Source organism: Cornus florida, unplaced genomic scaffold, assembly GCF_030987335.1.
Source record: "Cornus florida cultivar Cherokee Brave unplaced genomic scaffold, ASM3098733v1 CherokeeBrave_3.0.0_Hap2_Chr05, whole genome shotgun sequence".
In the NCBI taxonomy this organism is placed as follows: domain Eukaryota; kingdom Viridiplantae; phylum Streptophyta; class Magnoliopsida; order Cornales; family Cornaceae; genus Cornus; species Cornus florida.
The window spans coordinates 38,488,967-38,501,434 of NW_026775575.1; positions in this window are offsets into that span (position 1 = coordinate 38,488,967).

Sequence of the window (12,468 nt, forward strand, 5' to 3'; positions counted from 1 at the left end):
GGCCTAATTCTCATTTGTGAATATTCCAATTTTTATGGTGTGACTTAGATTTCACAGACCCACTTGAAGATTTCTTATGGATCCACAAGCATTTGCATCAAACTTTTGTATTGCCAAGCTGTAGATCGACCATTACAGATTATATTAGTTTTTTCATGATGTTTCATGTTGGGTTTTTGAATCTCAGCTTGGATCTTGATTTTTCTTTTGTCTGCTATGGATTTTGGGTTTAAATCGGGTTTGAAGGAAAAGATATTTTGGAGGGAACATGAGAGGGAGAACAAAGATTTGCTGTTTTTTTTCTTTTCTTTTCTTTTTTTTTATTATTATTTTTTTTAAAATGGGTTTAGTGGTAAGGTGGGTGAAAGAGGGAGATGGAAGATAGTATTGTTCCTTTTGGGAAGAATGGTTGCCATAGATGGGTTTCTCTTTCTACATATAAGAGAAGGGTGTTTTGGGAATAAAAAGATGATGTATAAGAAAATTTCATGTCCAAGTCAGACTTTTATAAAATTTCATTAATTTGGAAAACTTAATTTTGATTCCATTCTTTTATCCTTTGACCCCACAAAACTCCATTTTTATGGAATTATCCCATTAAAAAATATAGGAAATGAAACGTAGAAAAAATGATAGTTACACTAAAGCCATGCACCGAATTATTGGGCAGAATGATGTGGCAGTCCAGCGGGCAGAGAACGTGATTTTTTACTAATCTGCTTATTCACGTTTACTGTGCACTATCCCTAATTTTAGAAACCTCTCTGCCATCCCCAATTTGTAGCATTTTTTTTTTTCCTCCAATTTAACGCGATCTACAACAACTCTAAATGTTTTGGCTTTTTGATGATTTGGAGTTATTGAGTACCTCTAGTAAATCAAATATATATATATATATATATATATATATATATATATATATATATATATATATATCAATCTCCTTGTATATGTATATGTTGCTGCAATTTTTTTTTTTTAAGAGTTTAACACCAATGTCAATCCATTGAATAGAGATTGTAAACGTGAATAAGCAGATTAGTAAAAAATCACATTCTCTGCCAGCTGGACTGCCACATCATTCTGCCCAATAATTCGGTGCATAGCTTCGGTGTAAGTATCATTACTCAAAAATGAAGGATGCACCCTTTTATTTGGTTACTTTAAAAAATGAATGATGTGCACATCAATTGTTTTGTAAGAGTAAAAGGAAGGAGGGGTTTTGTATTATTATTATTAGGAAAAATTATACTGACCTCACCTAAGGTTTCGTCAATATACACTAACCTCCCCTCTTGTTTGTCAAATTATACTAACCTCCCCTATTATAGCTGTCAAGTGGATGGTGTTAACTGTTCAAGTAAAATTACATATATGTCCTCAATAAAATATTTATTATATTTTATTTATGAAAGGTTGAACATTGAAAAGACAAAATTATCCATATGTCAAAGAGAAACAATGTGGAAGGATATATATATATACACACTTAAATATATTTGTTTGATGAGAAACAATTTGAAAGGAGAGAGGGAGGATATATTTGTTTGATTTGGTGTAATTTGGGTTTGATTGGTAACGACAAGGAGGGTTTAGGAAGGAAATCCAATTAGGGTAAGAAAGAGAGCAAATGGGTATGGCAAAAACCAGATTTGGTGCTGAGGAGGCCGGATATGACTTGCAAACGCGGCATTGAGTCCGTAAAGGTGGGTCAGGCCCATAAAAAGGCACTACTATATGGGCCGAACGCGCATAGGCCCATCAAAGAGGACCGGGACTCATGGAGGAACGGGCCTAGATCCAGCAGTCCATCGACATTTGTAAATCTCTATAAATAGGAGGAGTAAGGTAAAGAAAGAGGGATCTTTTTTGGGTTGAGATATAGGAATTCTAGAGAGAGAGTGGGAGAAGGAATTTCCTGTATCTTCAATTGGCGCCGTCTGTGGGAATCGCATGGAAGTTTGGTTGATCAATGAGGAATATTGAGTGGATTCAGACCAATTCGGTTGATCGAGACTCGATCTTTGGGAGTTGGATCCAGATCTGAGCGATTGTGACCTACTCTGAAGGAATTTCAGTTCTTGAAGCTTTGGCAGAAGTGGCTTCAGATCTACGCAACAACAAGTTGTTCGATTGTGGCAGGATCTGACGGATTTAGAATTCAGACAATTCAGATCTCGTCAACGGTGAGCATAATTCGGAGAATTCGAAACCAGATCTGAAAAATTCCCACTCACGAAGCTCGGATCTACTCGCGAACTTGAGATTAATGCCTTTACTCCGTTCAGGAATAATGATAGGTGAAAGCTCCAATCCGATGGAGGCTGTCCAGCAAACAAAGCTTGAGGAGTTGATGAACTTAATCGAAGCTCTCAAAAAAGAGAATGCAGAATTGAAAGCTGGAAACCTGCGGTTTCGCATCCACTTCCGGTCGGTGAAGGAGGTGTTCAATCTAATATCGCGCGTCAAGGCGAGCAGGACGAGAACAATCAGTCAGCTCACCACCGTGATGAAAGGATGATGGACAATTTGCCGCCAAATGTTCGTCGAGTTGAGGATCACGAAGGATCGACTCACGTTGATCCGCGACATGAGCAGATTAGACAGAATGAAGCCATAACCTTCAATCCGCATCGGGAAAGGTTCGACCGAGAGGAAGTGATAGAGGTTGATCGTCGTCGAGTAGCGCCGCCTTGGCAAAGAGAGTTCATAGAGGAACGGTCGTTCGATCCGTCTTACCGGCCCTCCATGGCTACAATCACTCATCGCGGTTCGGAGGGCAGAACCGTAACTCACAGAGCTACCGCTGGACTCCAGAGAGAGAATGAAGCTCTCCGATCCGCAGCTCGGATGGTTGATTCACCATTCACCGACGAGATCCTGAATGCCCCGCATCCAAGGAAGTTTGCTATGCCAGTCTTTATTCTGTTTGACGGAACAACCGATCCGATCGATCATGTGTACCATATCCAGTTGAAAATGGCCCTGAATACGGAAAACGACTCTTTAATGTACAAATGTTTCCCTACAAGCCTAGCCGGACCGGCGCTCAGCTGGTTCAAAAACTTGCCTAGGAGCTCCATTGGTAGCTTCAGAAACCTGTGCGATCGGTTCATAAGCCAGTACTATGGGAACAAGCGTCCGCCGAAGGACATCTCGAGCCTATTCACAATGAGACAGCACAAAGATGAACGTCTCCAGGCTTTTCTTACCAGGTTTAATCTCACTAAGAGTATGGTGATCGAATGCCACCCTTCTACAGCAGTTCAAGCCTTCAAATTAGCCATGACACGTGGAACTCCGTTTCACACCAGTCTGGTAGTGAACACGCCGACGACTATGGATGAACTCAATGAAAGAGCCGATGGCTTTGTGCGCCTAGAAGAAGAGGAGGCAGCTAATGCTCGGACAGCGTCGCTCGTGTCGACCGAGGAAAAGTCCAAGGCAAAGATCAGGCAGAAGCAGGCTCAGCCGCAACGTCAGACCTCCTGGAAGGCAGAAAAAAGGTCCAGGGAGGAAGAGTTGATTACTCCGCTGAAGGTCACTCTGGCGAGGCTATATCAGGAGAACAAAGATAAGTTTCATCCACCACTGCCAATTAGGCAACCCTTCGAACAGAGGGATCAGACTAAACATTGTGCTTTCCATTCCGATTTCGGTCATCAGACTAACGAATGCAGGAATTTGAGGAGGCAAGTGGAGATGTTGATAGCTAGAGGGGAGTTCGCGAGTTATGTTCAAGGCTCGGCGATAGAGCAGAATCGACCGGTGGAACAAATAAAAAGGAGTCATAAACAAAGCTCCCACAATTCACAACCAGTTCGTATAATCAATGCTATCCATGGTCGACCCGAGCCTAGCGAAGAGTCAGATGAGCTACTCCGAGCGCGCCTACGGCAGGCGCAAATGAAGAAAAGGGTCAGCAGTGTGAATACTCTACACCAACAGATCCCGTCGATGCAGATAAAGTTCGACTGGACAGACCTGCAGCGTGTTCAACTCCCCCATGAAGACCCGTTGGTAGTCAGTTTGACAGTGGCGGACTGCTTGGTGCGCAGAGTTTTGATCGATCCCGGGAGCAGTGCGAATGTCATGCCGAGGGACACATTTGATCGGCTCGAGATTAAACCAGAGAGGCTCAAGCCCACTGGAAATCCCCTGTTAGGGTTCGATGGCAAGAGGGTGGAGCCCGTCGGAATGGTGGAAGTAGAAGTTCAAGCTGCAGAACGGGCTCTTATGGAAACTTTTGTAGTTGTAGAAATTCACCCCTCGTATAATCTCCTAATGGGAAGAGGATGGATTCACAGAATCCAAGGTGTACCCTCAACTCTGCATCAGGTCATGAGGTGCCTCGGACCCGATGGAAATAAAGTGATAGACATTCGGGGGGATCAGGTTGCAGCCAAAGAGTGTTATTCCGTCATGCTAAAGTATGCTGGGAAAGGGAAGGCGTCCGTCCGACCAGCAAGCCCCAGATAGCAATTACAGGAACCTCCGCCCGAGCAAAACAGGGTGGAGGAGTCAGTTGACTTGACCGAAGAGCCCCTTCTGGATGTGCAGATCGATCAGTCCAGGCCAGAACGAACTACCAGAGTAAGAATAAGACTGACCAGAGAAGAGCAGCAAGAGCTAGTGGACTTCTTGTCCCACAATGCCGACGTATTTGCATGGAGTCACCTAGACATGCCTGGAATTAATCCCTCCGTATCCTGTCATTCCCTGAATGTCAATCCCAAATTCAAACCAGTGAAACAGAAGCAACGAAGATTTGCTCCAGAACGCAATCAAATCATAGCGGAAGAAGTTGATAGGCTGCTTGATGCGGGATTTATCAGAGAAGTACACTACCCTGATTGGTTGTCCAACGTCATTGTCGTGCAGAAGAAGAATGGGAAATGGCGAGTATGCATTGATTTCACCAATTTGAACAAAGCCTGTCCGAAGGACAGCTTCCCGCTGCCTAAGATTGATCAAATGGTGGATGCCACCACCGGGTATGAGCGTTTAACCTTTCTGGACGCTTATTCAGGTTATAATCAGATCCCTATGGACCCCGCAGATGAAGAAAAAACTTCTTTTGTAACCGAGCGAGGAACATACTGCTACAAAGTTATGCCTTTCGGACTAAAGAATGCGGGAGCAACTTATCAAAGACTTGTTAGCAAAATTTTCACGAATCAAATAGGAAAGATTGTGGAAGCCTATATTGATGATATGGTGGTAAAGAATAGGAAGAAGGATGATCATCTGAAACATCTGCAAGATGTATTTGATGTACTAAAGCGATATGGGATGAGGCTCAACCCAACCAAGTGCTCGTTCGGTGTGAGTTCCGGTCAGTTTTTGGGACACGTGGTCAATCGCAGAGGCATCGAAGTTAGCCCCGCTCAAGCATAGGCTTTGATTAAGAATGCCGAGCCAAAGACGATCAGAGAAGCGCAAACCCTCACAGGACGAATAGCTGCATTAAGTCGATTCATTTCAAAATTGTTAGATCGCTGTAAGCCGTTCTTTGACACGATTCGGAGCCATGGAAGACAGGTCTGGGGGGATGAGCAACGACAAGCATTGACCCATTTGAAGGAATATATGCAGAATCCACCAGTCCTGTCAGCCCCGGATCCAGAAGAAAAGTTATTTCTATACCTTGGAGTATCTGGTGTCGCGACAAGTGCCGTTCTGATTCGTTGCAAGGAAGGGGTGCAATACCCGGTATTTTATGTAAGCAAAACAATGACAGAGGCAGAACAAAGATACTCAAAGGCCGAACGGGTGATACTTGCACTTGTAAATGCAAAAAGAAAGTTGAGGCATTATTTCGAATCCCACCCTATAGCTGTTCTAACAACTTTTCCAATCAAAACGCTTATGCACAAGCCAGAGCTCTCGGGCAGAATGACAAAGTGGGCCATAGAGTTAAGTTCATTTGACATAACGTATGAGCCGAGAACAGCTGTCAAAGGGCAAGCGGTAGCCGATTTCCTGCTAGAATGTGATTCCGAGGATACGGAAGAAGACCTTAGATGCGGCTCTTGGAAACTTTTTGTGGATGGCTCCTCTAACCAGATGGGGGCGGGAATTGGGGTCAAACTGCAAACCCCAGAGGGTACTTCTTTGAGTCAAGCACTCAGACTTGAGTTCCGAGCCACCAATAATGAAGCGGAATACGAGGCGTTGCTGAATGGGTTAAAGTTGGCCAGAGAGCTACAGGTTAAAAGTTTGACTGTTTATAGTGACTCGCAGTTGATTGTTCGGCAGGTAAATGGTGAGTACGCGACCAAGGATGACACGATGGGGGCATATCGTTCTGCCGTTCTGCATAAAGCCAAGGACTTTGCAAAAATTGAATTCATACAGTTACCGAGGGAACAGAATGCAGATGCGGACCGGTTAGCATGTAGTGCTTCGAGTTCCGGGGAAACATTGGCGAGGGTGATTCCAATAGGAATATTGACCCAGCCATCTATTTTCGAAGAACCCTTGGACTCTGACCCTTGGTAAGTCAACGTCATACCGTATGAACCGAGTTGGATTTACCCCATCATTACTTATATTCGAGATGGCGTTTTGCCTATGCAAAGGGATGAAGCTAGGAAACTCAAAAAGAATGCTGCAAAGTACGCCATCGTGCATAACCAGCTGTACAGAAGATCCTACTCTGGCCCATACTTGAAGTGTGTCACCCCCGCGGAGTCGCAGCAGGTATTGCGAGCTATTCATGAGGGTGTGTGTGGCAATCATTTTGGGGGAAGATCGTTAGCGCATAAAGCAATGACACAAGGGTATTTCTGGCCAAACATGTCAAGAGATGCGGAGGAGTTCTCTCGAAGGTGCGATAAATGCCAACGATATGGACCATTGATCCACCAACCACCTGAGGAATTGCACGTAATGGCCTCACCATGGCCTTTCGCGCAATGGGGGATGGATGTGGTCGGTCCTCTGCCAACTGCAAGAGCTCAGAACAAGTATGTGTTACTGGCCACGGATTACTTCACTAAGTGGGTGGAAGCAGAACCATATCCTAGCGTGACTCAGACTCATGTGAGACGATTTATTTGGAACAATATTATCTGCCGTTTCGGCGTTCCAAGATCAATAGTCATGGATAATGGCACGAACCTCGACAGCAGGCAAGTAAGAGAGCTGCTGGAGGAGTATGGAATCAACCAGAAGTTGGCTGCAGTAAGCCATCCTCAGGCCAACGGACAAGCAGAAATCACAAACAGAACCATTTTCGCCTGCATTAAGAAGAAGCTGGAAGACCATAAAGGGAAGTGGTTGGATGAGCTCCCGAACGTCCTATGGGCTTACAGAACCACCCCAAGGCGGCCGACTGGGGAGAGCCCGTTTGCAATGGCATATGGTACCGAGGCAGTTATACCGGTTGAGCACTTGGTCCCCACTATCAGAAGCTTAGCATGGAGTCGAGATCAGAACGACAAGATGTTAAGATTGAACCTCGATATGATAGACGAAAGGAGGGACGCTGCAGCTATAAGGTTAGCATCATATCAGCAAGTATTGGCGAATAGTCACAACAAAAGAGTGAAACAAAGGGATTTTGCCCCTAGCGATCTGGTTCTGAAAAGAAAGGTGGGGATAGTCAAAAAAATGATGCCACCCTGGGAAGGCCCATACAGAATTGCAGAAGTCATAGGCAAGGGAGCATATACGTTGGAAACCATGGCGGGAAGGTTGGTCAGCAAGCCCTGGAACGCCACGTCTCTGAAGAGGTACTACCAATAAAAGCTAAGTTTCGGCTTTAATTGGATGTTGTTTGTTGTCAATCAAGTACGTATGAATGTGTAAATTACTGAAGTTAACAAAAATAACTTTCCTCTTCAATGGGTTGCTAAAAATTTAAAGCCAAGTGGCAAGTGGCATTCTAGCCGAACGCCAGGCACTTAAGCAAGATAAGTGGCAGCTGGCACCATAAGCCGAACGCCAGACACTTGCTAAAAATTTAAAGCCAAGTGGCAAGTGGCATTCTAGCCGAGCGCCAGGCACTTAAGCAAGATAAGTGGCAGCTGGCACCATAAGCCGAACGCCAGACACTTGCTAAAAATTTAAAGCCAAGTGGCAAGTGGCATTCTAGCCGAGCGCCAGGCACTTAAGCAAGATAAGTGGCAGCTGGCACCACAAGCCGAACGCCAGACACTTGCTAAAAATTTAAAGCCAAGTGGCAAGTGGCATTCTAGCCGAACGCCAGGCACTTAAGCAAGATAAGTGGCAGCTAGCACCATAAGCCGAACGTCAGACACTTGCTAAAAATTTAAAGCCAAGTGGCAAGTGGCATTCTAGCCGAACGCCAGGCACTTAAGCAAGATAAGTGGCAGCTGGCACCATAAGCCGAACGCCAGACACTTGCTAAAAATTTAAAGCCAAGTGGCAAGTGGCATTCTAGCCGAGCGCCAGGCACTTAAGCAAGATAAGTGGCAGCTGGCACCACAAGCCGAACGCCAGACACTTGCTAAAAATTTAAAGCCAAGTGGCAAGTGGCATTCTAGCCGAGCGCCAGGCACTTAAGCAAGACAAGTGGCAGCTGGCACCATAAGCCGAATGCCAAGCACTTGCCATAAACAAGCACACGACAAAGTTAATATAAAAGAAAAGAGAGAAAAGGTATATATGTATTGAAAATAGGTTGAACAGAGCACAACACAAAGGAAAAAGGGAAAAAGAGTTCTGTCATTTCATTCATAATAAGCATTGAGTTTACAAAAAATGAGATATTCAAGTCACATTGTTACAAAAAGGTATGGAATCGAAGAGTCCGGAGGAGTCCTAGCTAGCTGCCTTAGTACCGACAGCATCCTGGTTGTGCCGACCCGCCTCCTCGGTCCCATCAGCCGTCTCACCCTCACGAGGTGGGGAATCAAGATGAATGACAGAATCTTTCTGCTGGGGGTCAACGTCAGCAGTGGCTATGGGAGGTACCACAGTTGACGATTGAGGAGCGGTCAGAGGCAGAGCGGTAGGAGGAGCTGTAATGATCCTTGAGGAAGCAATGTCCTGGCACTCATCAAATATGCGCTCCGCTTCGGTGGGTTCTGGGTCAACATAGACCCCCAGAGGGTCGATCCCTAAATCCTTGTCGACCTCATCTGGAGTGGAGCTGGTCTGTCCCTCATCCGGAACTCGGTCGGAGAAACCTTCTCGGAATCCTTGAGCATATCTAAGAGCACCGACCCTTGAGAACCGAGCATGAAGAACCAGCATCCCACCGTTCACTCTGCTGATTGCATCAATCAGAGTGGTACGCTCGTCCAGAGCTCTCTTCTCAAAAGCCATCCGAGCAGACTGTTCATCAGCCAGAAGGCGCTGGAGCTCTGCCTTTTCGTCTCTGATTGAATCACGCTCAGTCTGCCAGACGCTCTTTTCAAGCTGGAGGGCATCCTTCTCATCCTGAAGAGAGTCGTTCTCCTTCTTCAGGACATCTCTCTCTTGTTCAGTTTTTTCAAGCCGAGCCAGTACCTCGGTATTCTTGCTGGCGAGAAGGTTGTTTTCTTTATTAGCCACCCCATCTCTACCTGCTTCTGCATAGCCATCATTCCGAACAATGTCTGCATAGATGTACATTAATAACGGTTAAGCCAATAGTCAGGTCGGGCGAAGGCAAGACCAAATAATATGAGAGAATTCATGAGTTGGAAAATAAAAGTCACCTCCATGGCAGATTGGGGAAAGCGGCTAAACACATCCTTCTAGGATAGGCCTTTCGCCGCCTCAAGGTCTTTCGGAGTCCACATGCTCCTATAGTACGCCATGGCGGTCTGGCCATCCTTCAGCATGGTCTCGTTCGGTTTCACGAACGTCCCATCCGTTCGGGTGTACCGAGGGGCGCATGGTGGTAAGGTGGGGAGAGAAGGGGAGCCTGAAGCAGAAGCAGAGGCACCAGCTGCAATAGGCCCGGAGGGGGCAGGAACTCTGACCGGGCGATGCAAGAAAGCACCCGGCCCGGAGACCCGGGTCCTTCTTATGAGAGGTTCCTCCTCAGGATCGACTCCACTGTCAGGATGAGGCCTTTTGCCTCGTTCTTTGTCCCGAGCGCCCCCCGCGGCAGCAGGGGCTGTGGTAATTTGGGGGGACGCGCTCGGGTTGGCAGCAGGGGTGCTGACAACAGAGTCAATAGCCACCGTGCTCGGGATAGTGTCAGAGATGGTGGCTGAGGAAGAGGCTGATGCTGGAAAGGAGGTTGCCCCAGCAGCAGGAGTGGCTGGGGGAGTATTTTTCTTCCTGCCAAAAGAAGGAATCTGAAGCCTGCTCATGTTGTAGCCGAGGGATGAGAGCGCTAGGAGGTTGTCTGAAGTGAGGAGGTCTGAGCAGGAAGGAATATCGTTCAGAACGTATTTCTTCAAGTAATTACTCCTATCCCTGCAAACACTGTAGCTCAAGTCATCACAAGGTATTCCTAAGGAACGACATAAGAAAGTACAAAAGCGGGGAACGCATGTTTCGCAGGGGTAATCATGTTTGTGAGATTTGAATTTCTTATATGAGGAAACAGAACAGACGCCAAAGGCGCTCGGGATTGGGTAACCCTCTGCAGCCGGCGAAGACCAAGCCCCACTAATGCCCACGATGTTATCCCTCTAACCCTTTTCAGATTTTATTGTGTCCGTACATATGGACATCTTCTCGAACGGGTAGAGGTGGTAGAAGGGCTCGTTAGTTCGGATCTTACTGACCTTATAACACAGAAGAAGATCTATGAGGTCAAGGTCCAGATTTCTGTCACGAATCAACAGAAGCATAACGGATATGATTCTAAAGAAATTGGGGTTTACCTGCAGGGGGGATATCCCCAGTCTATTGAAGACATAACTAAAGAAGGGGTGCAGAGGGAACCTAACGACATTCAATTGAAGGTTCGTGAATAAAACTTCGCCGGGCAGGAGGCCGGCACCGGTCATAATATTAACATCCTTAGGGCAAACCCTAACTTCGATGTTGTCAGGAAGTCTAAGTCTCATACGAAGAACATCTAGATCTACAACCATGGTGGAAGTGTTTGAAGGATCTAAAAGGGGTAAAAAGAAGCCTGCCGAAAGTAAAAAGGAACAAAACTAACCTCTGAGGTAGAAAGCAACAAAGAGCACTACAAAACCGCTGGAAGAACGACTCTTGAAGGATTTCACTGGAAAAAGCTTAGCGCTGTTCTAAAAAGAGAGAGATTTGACTGACGATGGAGACGGTAAAAATGCATGAAGTGGCATTCTAGAGCCTTATAAAGGCGAGGGGGACCCGAGGGCCGAAGCGTAAGGAAGGTGAGAACTTCATCGAGCCCCGGAACATTGATTCTGGATCTGACCGTCCGTTTCCCCATGTGGGCTTCTCGAGCCGTCAACGTCATGATGGGACGCCTTCAATAATTACCCCCTTATTAAACAAGGGGTAATTATGGGGGCAGTTGAGGAGGCCCGATAGGACATGGGCCGGATATGACTTGCAAACGCGGCATTGAGTCTGTACAGGTGGGTCAGGCCCATAAAAAGGCACTACCATATGGGCCGAACGCGCATAGGCCCATCAAAGAGGACCGGGACTCATGGAGGAACGGGCCTAGATCCAGCAGTCCATCGACATTTATAAATCTCTATAAATAGGAGGAGTAAGGTAAAGAAAGAGGGATCTTTTTTGGGTTGAGATATAGGAATTCTAGAGAGAGAGTGGGAGAAGGAATTTCCTGTATCTTCAGGTGCTGACACTCAAATACACCAAATAATCAATTGGATTATGGGAGGTTTGGTTGTAGTAGATCATCACCACCTTCCATTAATCTGATCGCATTTGGTTACTAACGAAGTCCAAAACCAAGACAGCTAGAAAATTTATTTTCCCATGGCGTTGATATTGGATGATTCTTGTTCTCAATTCTACATAATAAGGAATACATGAAGAATGAAGTAACTCAATGGTGAGTTTAAAAGAGGAAGCAAAAAAAAGGCAATTAGCGGGGAGAGGCTTTTTTTTTTTTTTTTTTTGAAAGGTTAAGTGGAGAGATCTTGTACCAGTGGTTCCAATGGATTCACGTAAATTGCAGAGAGCCAAAAGGCTTTAAAGAAGAAGGTAATGTAATGGCTACCATGGAGGGTTTTTAAATAATTTTACTTCAATAAGTAAGATCAAATTTGTCTACATAATAACTAAAAGGGCACTTTAATAACTTTAAACTTACATCAGCAATTATCAACATTGATCGGATCTTTAACGGCAGTTAATGGAAGGATAGTCTCTGTTATAAAGATTTAAACTTGAAGGGATGTTAATGTAATTTGTCAAGCAAGAGGGGAGGTAAGTGTAACTTGACTGAACTTCAAAGGAGGCCAGTGTAATTTGCCCTTATTATTATTTTTTCACTAATAAACCTCATTATATAATTTTACAAAAACACTATACTTTTAACTTCCAAATACTACTTCAACTCAAACATATCACCTTGACTTATATTTGATATAATTCCAA